The 21,486-nt window shown below is 38.7% G+C and overlaps 1 protein-coding gene across 18 annotated transcripts in view; it reads right to left on the bottom strand.

Annotated features, from left to right (window-relative positions):
* Positions 1-21,486, bottom strand: part of SIPA1L1 (signal induced proliferation associated 1 like 1) — a 350,224-nt gene that overhangs the window by 175,618 nt on the left and 153,120 nt on the right. For all 18 annotated transcript variants that reach the window (XM_074327262.2, XM_074327274.2, XM_074327276.2 and 15 more), the window contains one exon: positions 16,984-17,046. The gene's annotated coding sequence lies outside the window, so the exon portion shown is untranslated. The remainder of the gene's footprint in view (positions 1-16,983; positions 17,047-21,486) is intronic.

Here is a 21,486-nt window from a genome sequence, read left to right as displayed (position 1 = left end):
GGGTTTCAGTTGAGAGGGCCCTCCCGTTTAGTGTATTAGTCTCCTTGGAAAGCCGTCTCACAGCCTTGGGTACACTGGTATTCAAAAAAAGGAGCAATTACCACAAGGACTCAACAGATGGCCCATTAAAACTATGGGATTAATACAATGCATCTGGTGACCTTGTTCAAATAGAAACCTTCCCATTGGTTAACTTGTAATAGAAAATATCAAATGTTTACAACTGACCTTGTCAGAGCAACTCTACCTGGCCACTCTAAGGCAGAGATAAGAAGAGAATAAATGAAACATCAGAAATAATCAAAAGAAGTCCTAGGGCTTGGAATGGACCTAGAATTTACCTGGCTCCCCTGTGGGACAGCTCCTTCCCCACGAGGGCAAGCAACCTGGCAACAGATAACAAGACGACTCAGGGCATTAAAAAAAAAAGAAATCTTTCACCAAAAAAGACTGGGCCTAAAAAGATGATGATAATTGAAAAGGTGGAAGTTCAGAGAGAAGCAATTAATGGGAATAATTACACCTGATAGTAAGTCCCAATCTGCTGATGGACTCTCCATTGCGAGGCGCTACAAGGCCAAGGGAGCCACTGTGCTTACCCTTCAAAGGCCGTCCCAAATCTGAATAACTTACTCACATGCCGACTCACTCTGAACTCATTACATTTAAGAAAAGTGAAGCATTTTAAATTATAATGTAAAGGGGGTAAAAAAGCAGACTTGAGTTTAAAAAGAAAAACAGTAATAATAACCTCTGAAGAGTAAGGCTCAATTGCTCATGGTCAAATAGTTTAAGCAGTATCTCATTATACAGGTAACCCCTGTATAGCACGGTTGTCAGGTTCCTAAAAATTGCCGTGTTATGCGAATCTGTGTTGTACGAAACAAAGAACTAGTACAAAAAAGGGGGTTCGGTTCCAAAAATTCAAAAAACATACTATTATGTTTTTATAATTAAGAGAAATATCTTTATTAAAGCAATTTTCACCAAAAGTATAACATATTAATATGTATTAACGCTTTCTTCGCCATCACTACTAAAGCACCATTAACCGAGGGCGTTTTCTTTTCGACAAGATATTTTCATCCTCTGAACTTAATACTCCATGAACAAAATGGATTTAAAATTGTAATAAATTTTAAAATTCTGCAGTCAAATCTGATATGACATCCACGCTCGAATGGAAAATTTCAAATGAGACATCTTTTGCTCTTAAAAGCTTTTATTATGTTCCGTGTTATTCAGGGATTTCCCTAATTTCAAATGAGACATCTTTTGCTCTTAAAAGCCCTTATACGCTCCGTGTTGTTTGGGGATTTCTCTAATTTTCAAACCGCATTAGAGTGAAACCGTGTTCTAGGATGCCGTGTTGTACGAGGGTTTTCCCCAATTCTCTACCCGTGTTATACCGGAGTTACCTGTATAACTGTGCCTTCCATTTCACTTTTTATACTGAATACCAAATTTATTTCATTTTTAATTAAGTATCAGGGAGAGGGAAATTTCCCCTACCCTTCACAGTTCTTTTGGCTGATCCAATTATTAAACTGACACAAGACAGATTAACAGGAGAAAAAAACAAATTTAATTCACATATACGGAGGTCTCATAGATATAGGACTTAAAGAAATGACCAAGGCAGGCAGCTTTTATACTTTTTAGACAAAGAAACAATAAATTTGTGAGGAATTGACAGGTCAAAGAAATGCAGGCTTGAGTACTTAATTAGTGAAGAATCTAAGCAGACTTTGAGCTTGGGGTAGTAAATTAGTAAAGTAAGAAAGTTTGCTTATACAGGCTTTTCTGCCCTGAATTCTCTGGTGATAAGAATGTCTCTCTACCACCTGGTGCAAGGAGAATACCTTTCACATGGGAGATTTATTTTCTGCTTTCAGGGGGTCAGAGTGTCCTTCTTGCACTGGCTGTTTCTCAAGTAACTTTAATGCAAAATAATCAATATGCCACTGTGGCATACTTTGGGGTGGCCTGACTTGAGTCCCAACATAAGAATATTAGAAATGTAAACACCATAATGTAAATTGTAATTAAATCACTGATTCTCCTGTTCATTGAATGTGGATAACGGCATTTTTAGGGCATTTTAAAAAATAATCATAAAACACAATCATATACATTGATTTTATTTGGTAAATAACTACCTTCTATGATCATCCATTCCGCTCTATATGGATATAAATTGTAAAATCCATCAGTAATAAAAGGTAATTTCTTTATCTTTCTAAATAATTTAAATTTTGTAATTCAGTGAATAAAATGCTGACAGTAGACCTTTCATTACATAATTGGGTTTATAGATTTCTGGTATTATGTAAAGCTATACAGACACATTTCATGGATACTAAGTAACATAACTTTTCTTGAAACAAGAAACACGTAATCCAATTTGTGTTATTTTTAAAATGTGCTTAATTGCTTCACCTCCATTCAAGTGAAATCACTGAACAATGCTACCTGTATCTATTCCATTAGCATTAAGACACAATTCATGGCTTTATAATTTAATGATCTGAAAACACATTAACCCTCAGTTGGTACTACCTTTTAAAAATGTGTTCTGTGATGTCATTATGGCTTTACCAAAATAAGCAAAGCTTATTCAATAAGAGAGGCATTATGACAGAGAGAGAAACAGACAGTTTGGGTGAAGAAATGGAATGAAAAACCCCACGTAGAAATCTAAAAGAAGTGTGGCTCAGGAACACTTACTATATCCAAGGAAGGGCAGAATCTGCTCTGCCTACAGTAACAAGCCAGAGAACCATCCACTGCCAGCAGCTCGGAGGGAAAGGAGCCCTCCACAGGACTATTTCAACAAAAAATTATCCTGGAGAGAATTAATACATCCTGAAATTATTTTCATAATTAATAAAAGTTCCATTTGGTAATGAAATATAAGGTACATATCAACAAAAAAAACACACAAAGGTTTTCAATGAGTTCATTTATTCAAAAACAATTTTCTGAGTTTCTGATGCAAGTAAAATTCTACAGTCTCTAAAGATAAAGACAAGCAAGTTACTACCATCAAGTGCTAAAGAGCTATGGGAGGAGCTATTTTTTACATAAAACCCACATAGGACACAAAGCAATAAGCACCATAGTATAATTCTGACAAGCACACTTCTGGCTGGATTTGGAAATAGTGCCCATGGAAATTGCATAAATACCACTGAGAACAGGTGTGACTACATGCAGAGGAATAAAGGAGAGCCAAACCCTAATCTTGCGTGACTGCACATGCAGAGGAAAGAGGCAGTATTATTAGCTCCTCTAGCAGGCCACCTCTCTGACCACAAACCAAGTGACACAGCCATCCCTTCCAGGGAAGTCCAAGGAACTGAACCATCCATTCTTTCAAAGAACTTTTCATGCTTTATGGTGAGCACTTTTGGGGCAGAGTCCAGGTCTCATCAATGTGTATGGCCTCAGACACCAGTACAGGCATAGTTTCTGCTCAATAAATATTTGATATAAGAATAAATGAAAGAAAAAGAAAAGCCAGGAAGAGAGAAGAAGCTATTTTCGTGGAGACAAACCAAAAAGGAAAAAAGCCATTCTTTGGAAAATGAGGCAAAAAAAAAAAAGAAAGAAAAGAAAAGAAAAGAAAAGAAAAGAAAAGAAAAAGTAATGCAGTAATGTCACAAGCAAAGTAAATCCCAGGAATATGTATTTTGAGAACTGTGTACTTAGAATTAGGAGATCAAAAAATTACAGAGCTTTAAGAGCAGAAGCCACAGTGTAAAATATTTAGATATGAACAACAAGGACACATTGACTACGTTTTTCCTAAGATCAGGAATAAGGCATGGATTGCATTCTTACCACTTCTAGTTAGTCTTACATTGAAAGTTCTAGCTAGTTCAGTAAGGCCAGAAAAAGAAATTTAAAAAGAGTATGATGATGGGAAAGGGAGAAGTAAAGCTGTCATTATTCAGACATCTATCATGGTTTTGTAGGTCAATAACCCTGTAACACACACACACACACACGCACACACAAAATTTAGAACTAGCAAGTGAATTTAGGAGTTTTGCAGGTCAATATACAAAAAGCAATTACACATCTCTATACTAACAAGTGAACAACTGCAAATGAAATTTCAAAATACTTTTACAAGAGCATAAAAAATCTAATACATCTAATGAAAAATGTAGAAAACCTCTATATTGAAAACGATAAAACACTGCTGAGAGAAATTAAGTGGAGAGGTTTGTGGATGAGAAGACTCAGTGTTATCAAAATGTCTATCTCCACAAATTGAAAAACAGGTTAAATGAAATCCCAGTCAAAATCGAGCAGGCTTTTATGGGGAAAAAAAAAACACAAACAACTGAAACGTTTTTTATATGAAAGTGTAAAGGATCCATCATAATCAAAACAATCATGAAAAACAACAAAAAAGTTGGGGAACTTCATATTTGATTTCAAAACTCATTATAAAGCTAAGGTACTCAAGACTGTGTGTGAGACACCGGTGGAGCAGAACAGAACCCACAGATTCACACATCTATGCCGACAATTGATTTTCAACCAAGACACCAACTTAGTTCAACAGGAAAAGTCGTTCTAAAAAACAGTACTAGGTGTACATACGAGAAAGAAAAAATCCTTCTATAGTTACACATACAACAGTTATTTCATATATTAAAAAAGTAGGGATTAGTTATCAACCTAAATGTAAAAGACAAAACCCTAAAGCATCTCTAAGTAAGTAAATATAGGAAAGGATAGTCCCAATATTGGACAGGCAAGGATTTCTTAGATAACACAGTAAAGCATTAACCATGGAAAATAATAAATTAGACTTAAATTTTTGGCTCATCAAGAGATATCATTAAATGTGTATATATGAATTTATTATTTAAATATGTGTTTTAATATATATACCTGAAATCTTACAAATCAACAATAAAAAGATAATTCAATAATAATTGAGAAAAACTATTCAAGACTTGAAATAGACACTGTAAAAAAAGAAAAAAATCTATGAATGGTCGACAAGCACATGAAAAAACAACCCAAATCATTAGTCATCAGGAAAAAGCAAATTAAAATCACAATGAAATACTGTTTCACACTCATCTTTCCAGAATGGCTAAAACTTAAAACAACAACAAAAACCTAACACCTACACTGCCAAATGCTAGTGAGAACATGGGGCAACTAGAGCCCCCTAAATTGCTGGTATAAGTATAAAGTGGCACCACCACTTGGGAAAACAGTTTGGTAGTTTCTTACATAGTAAAACATACATTGACGCTATGATCCAACAATTCTATCCCTAGGCATTTATTTACCCAAGAGAAATAAAAATATACATCCACAAAATGGCTTTATAAGAATGCTTACAGCAGCCTTATTCATAACAGCCAATAACTAGAAACACAAATCTTAAGAACACTTAAGATCTGTGCATTTTATTGCATGTATATCTCAAAAAAAAAATTTAAGAAGATTGAAGGTATCAAAAGAGTGATAGAGTAACGCTTCCCCTTCCCCCTCCTTTTGTTTTCCCCACACTGGAAACAAGAAGGAGAGAAGAGGGATCTGAGGGAGGAGGGGGCAGTGAGAAGACTTGTCCTGGAGAGAGAAAGAGCCGAAGGATGTTTCGAGGCAAGGAAACAGCATGAAGAGATGAAGGGGAGGAGAGAATGGAAAGACATGACTAGAGGATGGAGATCTAGAGAAGGAGAGGGGCCACAGGTTGGACAGGACAAAGAGGTTAGCTGTGGAAAGGAGACGGAGGTCATACAGTGTGGAGTTAAGCATGGGGAAGAGAGGAAATGAAGGAATTTGGGTATTGGAAGAGGTTTATTCTCTAGCAAAGTGGGCTTGCCTAAAAGCAGTCTTTGAATCCTTCCTCTCTCTTAACAACCAATCAATTACGACGGATCCTTAGATGTTTTAATTCCTTGGCGCCATGCCATGGAAAATGTATTGAAAGGAGAACCATTATGATGGCTATACTTCTAGCCTAAAAGAATGAGAGAATCTCTGGCAAAAGAATAGAATCTCTCTTTTGAATGATGTATACATGCATTGTGTCAACATGGATTAACTTTTCTAGAAAGTATGCAAGGGCCCATCTGTTTCCTGCTCTTTAAATGACTTGTTTTGCTACTTTTAATAAATCATTATGCACCGGGGCCTTTATTTACTTGTCCTTAAAATGGAGCTGTCACAGACCAATAAACAGGAGATGCCTTAGATGAGCGAAGATTCTTATTCAACAAAGGCATCACTTCCAAGACAACGGATACCTTTTTATTAGTCCTAGCTACCTACCATACCATACTTTACAAAAATCCGAAAATTCCTAACATAAAATTCTATGAGTCAGCTTGTTCACAGCCTGTCACAGAATTTGATTTCAGTACATACTGGAAAGGAAAGAACAGACACCGTGAGCTCAGGCTCTGTCCTCTAATCAGGCCGCCTTACAATACAGGCAGCAATCAGCCGACCGCTTCCCCTGAGCGGAACAAGCTGCTGACAGTGAGCGATTCGTGTGCTGCTGCAATTCCAACAGGCTTGTCAATGTAAACTATTGGACAGCTACAAGGCATGTCAAATCTCCGTGATACTGTATTTGCAGGGCTCCTCATAGGGTCAGCCCAGGTTAACTATAAAATACAAAAGGCATTTGTGACCAGGTGCTGCTGCCAGTGCAGAAGCCTTGTCGGGCCTGTTTCCAAAGGTGACATGGCCCCGTCCCACTGAATGAGGCGCCCGCTCAGGTGACGTCTGCGGCAGAAGCAGCAGTATCTCTTCATCCATAGGGGTTGGGGACTTAAAACAAACAACAGTTCTGCTTTCTAATTCCTCTAGGAGAGAGGGGAAGGACGTGTTTTTTCCCCTCTGAGTCCTTGCAAGTGATACTTTCTGTAGGCCAGGGCACACATCTCTCCGTGAGAGAAGTCTCTCATATCAATTTGTGCAAACTGAAAAGCCTGAGGGCAAAGAGGGAAATCACCCCGCCCCCAAAAGCAGTACTCTATATAAAAGCGCAACAAAGGCCACAAGTCTTTCTGTCAGAGAAAAAGTCCTCTCACTGAATGAGAAGTGATAGTGAGACTCTCAAATAGGAATGACGAAAACCAGTTATTTTTCTGTGGCCCGGACCTTCATGGTCATTGCCAAGAGAAACTTACTGCCATACAAAAAGCACAGGGCCTCCTCCAGCTGTAAATGTTATACAATAGCATGAACCCATTTTAATTCAAGATAGGCTACATTTGTTTGATGTGCAAAGTGTTTCTTTTTGCAAAAGGTCCAACCAAGCAGGTAAAAGCTGACCTCGTCAAGATCCAGCTCTTCCCTGGACATGGGATTGTCAAAAGCACGGCTGGTTCTCAGATGGAGGTCATGAACCAAACAGAGAATATTTACAGTCAGCCACTCAAGCAGGGCACGACAGGAATGACAATACCCTCTCCCTTTGATGACACTTTACAGTTTACGAGAGAGCACTCTGGTGTTCATTATCTCGTTTGGGAAAGTGGGCCAAGCCCACGCAGGACTGTAGTTGCATCCCAGCACCAAACAGACCACGTGGCCTAACAAAGGTCACCGGAGAAGCAAAGCAGCCCTCTGTCCTGGGAGGAAGAAAAACTAACAAAAACCAAAATAAACGCATCTTCTCTTGAGCTGAGAAACCGTAACCAAGAAGCTATTTTGTAGACCACCGTGTTTTCTCCCAAGTTTGAATGCAGCACCCCTGAAGACTGCATTCGTGGTGCACATACCCCATAAAAGGGGGTCTGAGAAAGAAAGATGGCAGCTACTTCAGCCAGACTTTTGTTCTTTCTTTTTTCTTCTTCCTTTCCTTTTTTCCCTTTTGGTTGTTTTCAAGTATGGAGACATACAGGAATGGGCCTACTTTGCTCTTTTGTATCCAGAAATACCAGAAAACAGACACAAACTCCAAAAAGCACCATGACCCTGCTGCTATTTTATAACAACAGGAAGACAGTGACCCTAACAATGAAGTGTAGAAACCTGGTAATCAGGATGGAGAGACCTAGAGGAGCAAACTAGAGAAAGCAGAAGAGAAATGCTCCAGCGTCCACATCCCATGGCTGCGCTCCAGGCGAAAGATGCCAGTCCCCAGTACCAGGTGAAAGGCTTATCCCTAAGGCAGTGCTGAGTCCAACTGTGGTTGCATACACCGCTTGGAGACTCCAGGGATGTCAAAGAATGGCAAAGTTTCAGGACAAAATTTTATTTCAGCAAATGTGCACAGGACTGATATACCAAAAAAATGGAATGTAAGACTGGTTGGAAATCACCTCTCTGGGAACTGGACAACAGGGTACACTCTTGTTTTGAAACTTGAAGAGGAATAACTTCTGCCACTTCTCACTCCTCTAGAGAAAAAGAGATCCCAGTCTATAACAGTAGGGAAGAAGTTTCGATTAAAAAAAAAGCAGTATTCAACTTATTTCGTAGCCTCCTCACAGAATTAATGAAAGAGTAATTCATCTGGTCGAAAAGTAGAATGGCTATTTTAAGGAAAGAATGAGCCTATTTTCTTTTTCCTGCAGTTAACAAGTTAGTAAATCAGTCCAACTTTCTATTAACTGAGCATCTACTATGGGGGAAAACATGACAAGTTAGCTATTTGCTGAAAAGCTGTCCTCAGACCTTGGCCAGGAAATGGTAGCTACCTGGTGTGAGTCACGTCAACAAGAACAAAAAACAAAAACAAAAACAAAAATAACAAAAAAACAGTTAAAGGAGTAATGGCAGAGTCAGCAATTGCTATCTACTGTTGTATTTTTAGACCACAAATTCCTCACTTGAACTCTTTTCTAATTTTCTTCCTAGATCAGGTCCAGTGCTTCATTCTTTACCTAAACTTAATTTTATTTCCAGCCTCCACTTAGAACAAAGTCAAACGCTCATCGTTTTCTCTCCTTTTGTCTTTCTCTCTCTCTCTCCTTCCCATTAAAAACAGGGAAGAATATGGAGATAGAGAGGGAAAAAGCCCACTTGGAAGGAATGAGAATGAGAATGAGGATTGAGAGACCAATTAAAAACAACTTCTCCAGATACTTTCCAAAAAGAGATGACATTGGTTTCTTATCTAAAAACAAAAACAAAAAAAAACCTGTCTAGCTGTCTTTACATCTGAGTAGTAAACTTCACAGAATCAGTAACCCACTGATAGATTAAGTGTAGTAACTTGTTAAAAGTCCAGGGAGTAAATAAATAGAGAGGGTTCTTTATTTCTGGCTGAGAATAGTTTACTGAAATAAATCTGAGCACTATGCAAGAAAACCAACTAATACACAACCCCAACACTGTGGATAAAAAGACAACAGTTAAGAACTATTGAACATGATTATGCAAAATCTAAGTGTCCTATGACGCCACCCGTTAGTAAGACAGACAGGAAAGATAGGATTACTATTTATTAGTGGCAATATTCTGTAAACAAATGAAAATTTGCTTTTGTCAACTATGTAAATACTAAGATATTTCAATTTGATGCTTAAAACCAAAAACATATTATGACACCAATGAAGCATAGATCGAGTGTTTTCCAACACTCAATACCACAATACAAACTTATAAAATAATCCAATACTTGGCAATATTTGCCTAATATAGTGGAAGGGATTCTAGTCACAAAAGTGGAATCCAGCAAGGTGCTGCCTTGTAACCGAAGAATCTTCCAAGGCAGTGATCTGTTCTTCTATTAATAGCTGCTGAAACACATTCTTTTAAACATCCTCACTTTCGTCCAGGGTGGAGTTTCCCAAAGAATTCCAGGCTAAAATCTAAACTAACACAGCGCCAAAACTGAGTGATACCACAAAATGCAGGCTTCCTTTAAAACAACTCTTGGAAGTGAGAATAAAGGACAAAGTTCTCATCATCTGCTCTGTTGACACCACAGTGGCTTCAGGACACGGAACGGTGGGGGTCATCACTGGACAACTGGTGGAGGTACATCACTGCTCACGGAGAATGCCTCTGCGAAGGAGAGATGCATGAAAGAAGCCCGCGGGAAGCTAAGAGGGCTAGGGCACACCGAGACAGTTCCAGCCTCAGAGAAGGAGGCCAACAAACACTCAGAAATTATCAGAACACCACAGAGGACAAATACTTTCAGATCCAGGGAGATATCTGCTGCTAACTTGAGTCCTTGTGACGTTACGATTTGAAAACCAGATAATAACCCAAGTTATTGCAAAGTGAAGCAAGCAGTGGGATAATCAGAGACCTGCATTAGGGCAGAATTCCGAAAGTTTTGTAATGTTGCCTTGGTAAGTTATGTGGAGCTGTTCCAACAGGGGAGAGGAGCAGAGAGAAGAGGCACATCAGACGGAACGTGGCTGGGCATAGACACGTCATAGTAAAAACAAAAACAAAAACCAATCCAGCAGGGACTCTGTCCTTCTGTTATCCCTTGAGAATTACCATGCACAGCCTTTGGTCACCAGACTTTTCTCTCCTATCTTTCATAAATTAGGGGAACAGGAGTCATTTCTTTTAATAGTATATTATTTGTCTGTTCTTCCCATATAGCAGCTTCTTTTACATGACTCCTTCACTTGAAAACAAAAACAACCCTCACAGCTACGTAGAGAAATACACCCTACACTGGAAACTGTATCCCTAGAAATCACTGGAAATAAAAGTTAACTAGAATAGGCCAAAGCCCAGCTTCTCTTTAAAGAGGCTCTCTCCTTATCCTATGATGAAATAAATGGTCACAACCTGCAAAAATAAATACGTGCAGTTTAGAAGAGGTTAACTTGAACACGTACCACATATACGTGTTTAAGAGTTTCGGCTGCCACCACTTTCAGTCAGTCCTTTATTAAGAGTTGGTGTGCGGTCCCCTTCTCCCCCTTTAATGCTGTGCTGCGTGTTCTCTGAGAACACATTGTTAGCCATGTTAATAACAGCTCCTCTGGATGGTAAAATTATAGATGGTTTTCATCTTTATGTTTATCTGCTTTTCTACGTTTTCACAAGTGTGTATTATTTTTATAAAAGTTATTTTTTACATGTGCTGCGGGATGGAATGTTAAATGAGATTTTCTTGATGCTTCAAACAAATACAAATGAGTAGATGTTGTCCCAAATGATCAGCAAAATAAAACTAACGGATCAAATTACAGCAACAATGAATGCCACCTTGGCCTGGATCTTTACAACCAAAGAGCTCTAACTTCTTGCAGTGAATGCACATACACTGGTGTTTCCATCTTGAAAATGAGGTCACTATGTAATAACACAATGGGGATATCATCAAATTTTAGGAATGGGGCCAAATATTGAGACAGAAATAGAGACAGCTGGTCTATCTTCACACACTGTTGATCAGAGCTTTCTAGATTACAGAGGGGGCACCTAACCCTACAGACCAAACCAATTCTATTTAATTGGTTTGAGAATAATTTTTTTTTTTTTTAATTAAGGATGGGAAGCTTTCATCAGGGATTAGCATTCACTGAAAAAACTGAGATTCCATTTCTACACAGTGAGAAAGCATCTGCTACTGAGGGATAAGATTGAATCAAACATGAAACTCCTTCAGATATTTTTACACTCATTAAGAATTTTAGAATTCTTGACTGAGGACTTACAATCACTGCACCCATTAACAAGAGATACTGACAGCCACAGAAGAAATAATTTACACAGAGTAATCCAGAAGCCATCAAGTGATGTTAAATTGCCCCTAAAGGTAAACCGTTCATACTCTTCTGTTTAGGTGTTGGCTAATGACCCAATTATTTACACAATATGCAAACTAAGGTAATAAGGGTGGGCAATTTGTATTTGATACTGAAGCATGCATGGTCTCTTGGCTCCTAATTGCAAAAGGAGATTAAGTGAGTGGTTAATTGGTGACTAATCAAGTCCTTAAGACAAACAAGATCACTGTTCTTACAGTGTTTCCCAGGTCTTATATTAATTTTTGCTCCAAAAGATGCATTAGGGCTTATGTTCAGGGGATGTCATCCTGAAAAATCATGCTGGGGCTTATTTTCAGGGAAACACGGTAGTGAACTCTTTATAACCACAGCCTAAATCATTAATATGAAGGTCTTGATGATTTATAGCAGGGAAAGGAGCTTGACTCACTGTGTAATATGGAATTTTATCAAGGTTATTCAATGATATGAAATACTTTACTAGTCAGTTTCTTTGAAACTCACTCTAAATCTTTCAACTTAACTCAGCAGATGTGCTAACAAGAATTTTAAAATCTGAACACCTGATTTTCAACAATTCCACTGAACGTGACAACGTCTAATGAACAGCAATGCGTAAATGCACGAAGACAACCTAATGCACTTCTACCCACAGGCACAAAATACTAGTTAGGCCTGCAAAACACAAAATTACACAGTGAGCTGCGGTTTCCTTCTACTTCCTATCAAAACGATGCATTCATCTGACAGGTCTCCTCACATATATTCCAATAGGAAAATAAATATTTATCCACATGTTCAAAAGACAACTCACATTACAAGTTGAAAATCTGGTCTTTTTGCTACAGAGTGGATAAATCCACTTGCCTTTTTCTCTTTAGAGCAGACACAGTAACATTAAGTGCTGGACGTTACTCTTAAGGCACCATCAGAGAAAAACCAACAGAAAAAAACAAATTAAGGTTTCCTTTCTATCTAAGAAGAATTTTCATTTTCCCTTTATTCCTAAATGACTTAGGTCCTCCATTTCAAAATGAATACGATTATTTAACATTTTTGCTATACAATAAACTGAAATAAAGTCAACTTATTATTGAGTGAAAACAAAAAATGACTTTCACCCTCTTCATGGCCAGGTGCCTAGTAGGTCTAGTAAGTCTGCTGAGCAACCATTTTGAGAAAGGGAAGAAAAGGAAATCAAAATTCCATCCTACATATGAGAGATACTGATGAGTGGGACAAGTTGGCGGAAACAAAATAGATACAACGTAAACTTCTAGAATTTCCTCCTTCCTCAATTGTGCTGTGTGTGGGGGGGTTATACTGAAGCTTCAGGTAGCAAAACAGCCCTTTCTAAGAGACACTGGGTAAGAGAACGAACTGGAGCTGGAAAACAGGCACCAGTTACCACTGTTTCACAAAGGACAGGATACAAAGGGAGGGCGATTGTTCCAACATGGACCCACGAAATCAGAACTGCTTGCAAATGTCAGACATTCTACAGCTTTCATTCTATCCAGGGAAGACATCTGCTTGCACAAATGTGTATTTACCCTCTAGGGTACTTTCAAACTCAAAGAAGCCTCCCTTCCTAATTCCCTCAATCAGAAGAGAGAGTAGAAAACGTTTAGTAGCATTCCGGATAATTTGTGCCAATTGCGATGATTCATGGACTGCTTTCCCAGACTAAATGGTCTATGGCCAGCACTTTCAAGTCAACAAGGGTGCGGAGAGCAGGACCTAATTACAGACCTGAGTCACTGTCTACAAGCTCCCCCACCCCCCCTGGGGAGCACCATTTCATCTTGAATATAAAATCAAGCCAAGTCTACAAACCCCTTTATATAAAATATACATAGGAAGACGGCCTTCCACAAGAAACAAAAATATCATTTCACTGAATTGATTGTTTTCAAAGAAGATTTTCAATACATTTTTCCCTTAAAAAGCACCTATAACACTAAAGTTCTGAAAACAAGAAAATGGATGTAAAACATATTACAGGATTATAGCTTAACTATCTTGCAGTTCCTGTGTCTATATATATAGCCAGATGTACAAAATGGCATACTATCTTTAACTCTGGTCGTCTCCAAAGGGAGAAATTAAGTACTCTTTTCATAGGGGCCTCACTGATGGAGTGTTTCCACTTGGTGGCTAATCTTCTAACATTGGCAACATTTGAAATTTAAGATCCTGGGTGCACAACAGAGGAAAGAAACCTAAAGCTAGGTACATTTAAATAAAATTAAAAGAATCCATTATTTTAACAACAACCAAAAAATGCATGCATGAGGCACAAGAAACTGAATTTGATTTTAACAAAAGATGTTACTGTTTTCCTTCCTGTAACATGGATACAATATATATGAATTAAGGGGGCAAAATCTTTTGTGTTTACTATTTATTCACATTTTAAACATGTAAGCAAAGACAACACCATGGGGGAAGAAAAAAAATTCTCTTTTGCCATAAATCTTTCTCTGATACTATCAGTAATTATATTTCCCAATTGAAAGAATTAATAATTTCTGAATGGAAATGACTATTCAGTTTTCAGTTTCCACATTCCAAACAAGAACAAGGGGTAATAGGAATCGTCCAACATGAAAAGAATGAGATTTTTTAATGCAGAAGTTAAATGACCTAAGATACATTTCAGACAAGAATGATAAAAAATTTATCTCTAAGGCGCACATCCGGGCACAAAAAGTAACAATACAAGAGTGAGACTCACGAGTGACTGTGACACTGAGCGGGATCAGAGCTACCACCCCAAAATATGCCTTTTGGGATATCGATCATTTTAAGCTGGTTATTTTCAAGAAACAAAAGACTCAGGCAAAGCCTTTGCCCTTCCCCGAAACCGCCTAAAAGAATGTAGACAGAGGGCAGCCCCAGGAAGGGAGCTATGATCACAGGTAACTATAGTTTAGTAGGAACTAGTGCGTGATGGGGAGCCACCCAGCAAGGCCCTTTTGATCAAAGTCCTCTCTACTGCCCATTGTTGAAGATGGCCCAGCAAACATTTACTTACCAAATATTTGTTTTCCTATCTCAGTGGGAATTGCCATTCTGCCCTTTGAAGCCCCAAACCACAACCCACCTCGAACAGGTCTCCTTAGCTCAAGATGGCATAAAAGCCTGAACTGCCCAATCTGTCCTCAGGTCTCATATTTGTGTGGAACACCCATATGTGCATATGTAATAAATTCGGTCACTTTTCTCCTGTGAATCTGTCCCATGTTAATTTTCCGTCCAGCCAGAACTTAGAAGGGTAGAAGTAAAATTGTTTGTTCCTCCCCCACAGTACTGGTTCAAGGTACCATGCTTCGCAGTATATTCATAGCAGTGGATGCTTCTTTTACAACTGCTGCTACTGACAAATTTAGAATGCACAGAAGTAAATTTTGTAGGTGTGATAACTATTTGCCAGAGTGCAGAAAAACGCATAAAATTTACCTAAGCTTGCCAAAAGCATTCATATAGACCACAGGATGAATAGAGCTATTTAAATGAAAAAGGCAACTCATTCTGAAAAGCTCATTTTTGGCATAGTTGGTCTAAAAATGTCCTGCACGTGCCAAACCTGCACAGGAGTGCAGAATCAGGTAGGTACAGAAAGTGAACTCAGTAGCAGACCGAGCACCAGATTCCTGAAGATAATATTTAAAAGGCTGTCAGCATGTTGATGAAACTCACCAACCACTTCAAATCGAACACATTTTAGTACAGATCACGAGGATGCCTAGTAATCAATCTTTGGACAAATATCTGAGAACAAATTTATAGCCTCTTTCCGTGATCCTGAATTTATTCTAACCTCCTTGGAGATTTTAAACAACAAATATACATAGTATCTACATGCACCTGAAGTTACAAAGCATACAAAAATCACACTACACGTGTGTGGTAAAAGGACAAACAAATGCATAAGGAGAAGAAAGACCAAAACCAGGACAGTGGTTCCTCAGGGGCAGAGGCAGGCACGGCAGTTAGGGAGGCTTACCCCGGGGTTTTTAACTATTCTAAGAATTGGTAAAAATTTGACTTCTCTAGTGTGTTGTGGGAGGATACACAAAGATATTTTGTTATATTATTCCTTATATAGTTTTTATATTTGGAATATTCGTATTAGTTTTTGAAAAACAAACGAGGAATTAGAAGTTTGGGGTAGAGATTGTTCTAAGAATAGGTCCGCACTGCCAAATACACACCATATAAGGGGATCGTTTTCAGACCAATAGTCCAAGACCCTTTTCAACATTCACAGCCCAAGTGGGTTGATTAAAAGGCAAAACCTTCAGGGGGCGTGGGGTGGGGTAGGGGGGCATCTGAAAGCAATATATTTTATTATCTTGCCTTTGAATACTAAATCACTACCTGTTAGCTATTAAGAACGAAGAGGGTACCAGTCAACACCAACACACCCTGCCAGTTTAATTGAACGGTATTATTTTGCCTTGCTTTGTAATTACTCCCACATTTCCCAGGGAGAAACTAATGGATTACTAAAAATAAAATGGAGATTGAGTGAATCACTTGGGATGTTTTGGCTCCCAACGCAAACTGGCTTAAACAAAGAGGAAATGTGTTGGCTCCAAGCGTGGACTTCTGGAGGAGACACAGGCTTCAGGGCTGGCTTTTCTGCCCTCCACCCTGTGTGGCTTCTTGCCCAGGCTGCAGACACACCAGACCTCACGCTGGCACAAAACAACATCCAGAAGAAGAGAAAGAGAGGCAGGCTCTTCCTGTGGCTCTGTTTATTAGAAGACTTCTGCCAGAAGCTCTGGCAAACCTACCTTGGAGTCTCATAGGCTAGAACAGAATTACTGGACCATTCCTGAAACCATCCCTCTGTCCAGGTAATGCCCAGCACTCACTGATGCTTTGTGCATGATGAGTCAGTCATAGACAAAACAGGGATGGGATTGCCCCTAATCAGGGCCCAGCCTGGAGCTTCGGTCAGTCTTCAACTCAGTAACATGGGGGACCAGCTGGACACATCCTATGGCTCCAACCCTAATATCCATCCTGCTGGTATTTACAGGGAATAGCCTGAGCAAGACTGTGTTCATCAGAAGATGAAGTTAATCACTATCATCATAGATTTGTATATAAAGCTACAGATTCAAAACGCAGATGACCAAATGAATTGATCCCTTTGAGAAAAGCAGATTTTAAAAACTTTGTTTCTACATTTCCATTGCTCCAATGAGAAATTTAAAGACAGAAAGTGAACAGTACTTTTTAAAGGAGAGAGTCATAGGAAATATGCTACAGTACTTACTGTATTCTTGTGCCATGGCTGCAGAAATTTAGACAAGTAGCATCCACAGTAATAATGTACAACCTGGAAAAAAGTTAAGAAAAATAGAAAATAGTTTTAAAATAATGGAAAACAACAGTTAAGTACAGAAGCATCTTCACTAAAATAAAATAGTTGCATAACACAAGTTTTATCTTTTTTCCTGAAAGCAGCATACCAGCCTTATTAAAATAAGCAGCTGCAATGAAATTAGAAATTAGAGAAAATATCTGTAATATTAGAGTGTCTAAATATTTTCAACTTCAAATCATCTGCAGCTTCATCTGACCACCAAAAAAACAAAACAAACAAAATACATCCTACTCAAGTAATATTGCTCTGGAATGCTACTTATAAAACAAAAACAGAATTATTAAATGGACCTCAAAAATCATGTAGTCTGCTCCCTATGACACACATCTAGTCTATTCAATTTGATGCAACCTAAAGTTAGATAAATCAGCTTTAGGTTCTAAATTTCTAAATTCAGGGAGCTGAAGAAATAGTTCTCAAAAAAATACACATATCTGATTCAAATATGTGACTGCATTTTAATGAAATCTTTGAATATTCAGCATACCAGGGAATGCTAAAGATACACACCCATAGAACTGGGGACTCTAAGACCCTGGAATGGTTTTTAATACTCAAAGGTAAGAACATTGTCTCTACTCAGAACCCAGGACAAATAACAATGTAGCAAATCACACCCTTAATTAAGAAGGACTTAAAGCCACAAAAATCTATGGCTGCTGTTTCCTAGGGTGTGCCCTGCCTGACAAAGCTAAGGATAGCTACTGTCCATGTATCTACAAACACCATGTCTAATTTCACTTTCCTCAGTGTATGTAAGATTTAACCATGCAGTTGGCATTAGTTAGTTTGTAGGGGAGGAAAAAACTTTTCTTCTACTCTCTAAGGCTTAGATCTTGGGGGCCTGTAAATTAAACTGACAAAGATAAATTAACAGGAGAAAGAGCATATGTTTCTTTATTGATGTAAACATTTTTACCTGCATGGGGATGTCACAGAAAGTAAGTGAAAACCCAAAGAAGCCGTTAGACCCCGGGTTTATATACCATTTTAACAAAGGACAATAAATTGTGGAGATGTGACTAGACGAAGGAAAAGGGGTTTGGGGCTCTTATGGATTATAAATTGTGGGAAGATGACTAGGAAACATGATAAATAAGGATTTTTTTGCAAGATTTGTTATGTAGACTCAACTTTCTTTGGTGATAAGAACTGTTCTCTTCTTAGTATGGAAGATGGGTGCCCCTTTACAAATGTACACTTGTGCAGAGAGCTTTTCCCACTGTCTGCTATTTCTCAATTTCCTTCAGCGCAAAATAATCCTTACGCCAATGTGGGATATTTTGGGGAGGCATACCTTGATCCCTTTCAGGATTACAAAAATACAAATAAAAACATCACTACAAGAATAAAACTGCAAGTCTCAGAATGGAAGAAGATATTTGTAGCACATATATCCACCAAAGAACTCATTCAGAATAAAGCGTATGAAAAGATGCTCAACCTCATTCATTACCATGGATACACAAGTTAAAACCACAGTGAGATAAAATTACATACAGATCAAAACGGCTAAAACTAAAAATCTGACAACACCACGTCTTAGGATGTGGAGCAAATCGTCTCTCACACCCTGCTGGTGGTGGGGTGAACTGGAAAACTGTTCAGCAGTGTCTAATAAAGCAGAGCAGACACATACCCTGTGCCCCAGCATTTCCTCTGCTCGGGAAATGCCTACCAGGAACGCACATACAGATACGTAGGTCCCAAAGACACACACAATAATATTCAAAGCAGCATTTACTGTTATAGCCAAAACTCAGTAACAAATAAGCTATGGAGTATTCACACAACGGAATACTATACAGCAAGGGGTGAGTCAGCTTTTTCTGCAAAGGGCAAGGTAGTAAATGATTTTGGCTTTTTGGGCCATACAGTCTCTGTGCCCTATTTATTGCAACCACTCAACTCCGCCTTTGGAGTGTGAAAACAGCGACAGACAATATGTAAATGAATGGGTGTGGCTGTGTTCCAATAAAACCTTATCCACAAAAACAGGCAACCAGCCCACAAGCTGTAGTTTGCCTGCTATACAGTAATGAATATAAATGAACCATAACTAATGCAAGAACACAAATGAATCTCACAAACATAACAATGAGACAAAGAAGCCAGACACAGGAGCGAATATACGGTATAATTCCATTTCATAAAGTTCAAAAATAGGTAAAACTCTGTAAGTCAGCATAGTAGTTACCTATGAGTGTGGGGTAACTACTCCCCGCGAGAGACCAGGAGGAGGTGAAAGGGGAATTCTAATAGGCCAGTAACACTGTATTTCCTGGTTTGAGTGGTGGTTTCATGATTACGTTCAATTTGGAAAATATCAACGTGTTCACTTACAATTCACTTGCCTTTAGATGTGTTATACTTGAATAAAAAAGTAAAATATGTTAAGTTTTTTAATAAATAAAGAACACGGGTCAGTAGTATAAGTGGATGCTTTCTCGTGGCTCACACGCCCTGAAAGCAAACACTGAGGTACCAGCAAGCCTGTGTCCTCACAATACACAGTCCTGAAACCCCCTTTATTTAGTGTGATGTCTGCACTGCAACTACACCTCTGTTCCGAGTTCCAGATAAGACTATGGAGAATGAGCTATGATTAGAACACACAGGAGTGGCAGGAGGAGAAGGCAATACAGAGGGAGAGAGTAAAGTTACAGATGGTGGATAGAGAGACTGGTAGAAATGAGCCCCTATATTTTAACATAATTTGCTGAATAATCTATGCAGAATAGAAAGTAACATAAGCAGCTTAGAAACACAGTTTGGAAGGTCACTGAACTTGCCTTTTGGACACAAATAATGACATTATAAAAGCTGACTAGGGGTCTTAAAAGACAGTTGAAGGGATCGGTTTCCAGCACAACAATTTCTTCCAATCTAACAGATTAGCTGGGTAGGAAGTATCGGCTTTCCAAGTGAGGAAGCAAACCCGACAGATCAAATATCTAGACTTTCTAGGCTTCCATATTTTAAACCACTTCTTTACCTTGATGTCATTTTGTCCCTCAATACCGCATCTAAAATTTAATTAGATATTGTAACTTCCCAGGGATCATAAGAAGCCATTAAATTACCAGGGTCATGCCCAAACATATCAGGAGAGGCAGAGAATACAAAAACGCCAGAGACAGCAAGATCAGGGGCATCCCATTAGAAGGAGTCACATTCTATTAGTAGTAGGAGCTTACACCATGAGGGAAATAAAGAGCAAAGGACTAAAAGCAATAAGTGAAAAGAACTGAAATCCACTCACTGTACTGCATTTACCGCACAACCGATATGTGCTAGAAACTGGACTAGATGCTTGAAAGGCAAAGATAAAGTTCCTGTCTTTACACATCACTAATTTACATGTCATAAAAGTTACACAACATTCACAAGCGCTATGGAGCTATGAATTATCAGGAGAGAATTATTAACTGTAGGAGGAGTGAAATGCAAGTGGAAAGAGGAGGGTAAAGAAAGGAAGTCCTCATACAGTAGGTAAAACTTGAAATGGGTTTTGAATAATTAAAGATGGGCCAGGTGAGAGGAAATAGAATATCATTCCAGGCAGAGAGAGAGAATGTGCACGACACAGAGGCGTGAGCAAGCCGGTCACATCTGAGGAATAACAAGAAATCTGAGGCAGCAGAACGTGCTGCACGTGGACTTGCTAAGACCGAGATGACAGAGCAACTTGTTGGTCACACTGAGTTTGAAGTTCATCTTACAGGCATCGTGGAGCCATTGGGGGTAGCAATGGGAGTAATAATGAGAACAGAACACAAGGAATAGAGGGGGAGTGACAGCTCCCCAAATACATCTTCTTGCGTAGTTTTGACATTTATGAATTGACATCAACCCTATATGCGGTTAATTCAAAATGAAACACAATCAGTAACAAATGAACTGCATTACAAATACACAACATAACCACATTTAAGGGAGCACAGAAGAAAAGAACTAACATACCACATCAGAAACCAGTATCTTGACTAGTATATACTCTGAGGCCAGAGACAAAACAAAGAAAGAATGGAAATGGTCAGAATGAACTCTGTGGTGCTGGGCTTGAAACAGAGATATCATGGTTTTTAATACATATTTCCAGAGATGACAGGCAGACAGATACAGATAGAGGTAGGTATGTGCATACATATGTATTTCCTAGCTCTGTCCTGAGAGAACCTAGGGCCCATGATACCCCAGTAGCAGTGGGTACATCCAGCGCCCAGTTATTGGTTTCTAAATACCGTCCTCTGACAAAAAGAATGAGAGCAACTTGGAGAAATAAATGTCTGGCTGCGAAGCTGGAGCAGGGAAAGTACCAGATGAACCTGGAACATCTTGTGGTACAAGAAAGTAAGGAAGTGCTCAAAAAAGACGAGACTTATCTAACGG

The sequence above is a fragment of the Rhinolophus sinicus genome, chromosome 3, assembly GCF_057876585.1.
Source record: "Rhinolophus sinicus isolate RSI-liver-muscle chromosome 3, RSI-T2T, whole genome shotgun sequence".
NCBI classification, from domain to species: Eukaryota; Metazoa; Chordata; class Mammalia; order Chiroptera; family Rhinolophidae; genus Rhinolophus; species Rhinolophus sinicus.
Note: the sequence above shows the minus strand (reverse complement) of the source record. Positions and strands in the feature narration are given on the sequence as shown.